The following is a 982-nucleotide window of genomic DNA, read 5'->3' as shown; positions in this document are numbered from 1 at the left end:
GCTTTGGCCGCCGGCGCGGCCGACAACAGTCCACACCCCGAGCCGAGCGGCGGACCAGCAAGAGCCGTTCCGCATACGGCCGGGGCGCATCGCCGGCCCCCATCCGCTTCCCTCCCGGCAATTTCAAGCACTCTTTGACTCTCTTTTCAAAGTCCTTTTCATCTTTCCCTCGCGGTACTTGTTCGCTATCGGTCTCTCGCCTGTATTTAGCCTTGGACGGAGTCTACCGCCCGATTTGGGCTGCATTCCCAAACAACCCGACTCGTTGACGGCGCCTCGTGGGGCGACAGGGTCCGGGCCGGACGGGGCTCTCACCCTCCCAGGCGCCCCTTTCCAGGGGACTTGGGCCCGGTCCGTCACTGAGGACGCCTCTCCAGACTACAATTCGGACGGCACAGCCGCCCGATTCTCAAGCTGGGCTGCTCCCGGTTCGCTCGTCGTTACTAGGGGAATCCTTGTAAGTTTCTTCTCCTCCGCTTATTTATATGCTTAAACTCAGCGGGTAGTCCCGCCTGACCTGGGGTCGCGGTCGAAGCAACGTGCGCTTCGTTTGCTGGGTCGTTCTGAGGCCATAATGTCGGCTGCGCGTCGGATGCACTGCGTTGATAAAGCGAGGACGCCCACCATGCGCTGTGTCCAGCGCGGTACACCGGCAGCCCGATCTTCGGTCCACCGCCCCTTGCGAGACGAGGGACCAGATGCCGCGTCCCGATTCCCGATGAGGGTGGTTGGGAGCGTGTTTTGGCGTGACGCCCAGGCAGGCGTGCCCTCGGCCGAGTGGCCTCGGGCGCAACTTGCGTTCAAAGACTCGATGGTTCGCGGGATTCTGCAATTCACACCAGGTATCGCATTTCGCTACGTTCTTCATCGATGCGAGAGCCGAGATATCCGTTGCCGAGAGTCGTGTGGATTAAATAGCTTTGCAACACAAGGGACGGCTAGCAAGCTAGCCATGCCCCCGGGTTAGGCACAGTGTTCCTTG

General features: G+C 61.2%; 1 non-coding gene across 1 annotated transcript; it reads right to left on the bottom strand.

Moving 5' to 3' along the window:
- Positions 1–747: 747 nt before the first annotated feature.
- LOC123179077 (5.8S ribosomal RNA) lies at positions 748–903 on the bottom strand. The gene has a single exon (XR_006490087.1). It is a non-coding gene; the product is annotated as a 5.8S ribosomal RNA (ribosomal RNA).
- Between the last annotated feature and the right edge of the window lie 79 nt (positions 904–982).

This window comes from Triticum aestivum, unplaced genomic scaffold (assembly GCF_018294505.1).
Source record: "Triticum aestivum cultivar Chinese Spring unplaced genomic scaffold, IWGSC CS RefSeq v2.1 scaffold8872, whole genome shotgun sequence".
Taxonomy (NCBI): domain Eukaryota; kingdom Viridiplantae; phylum Streptophyta; class Magnoliopsida; order Poales; family Poaceae; genus Triticum; species Triticum aestivum.
Note: the sequence above shows the minus strand (reverse complement) of the source record. Positions and strands in the feature narration are given on the sequence as shown.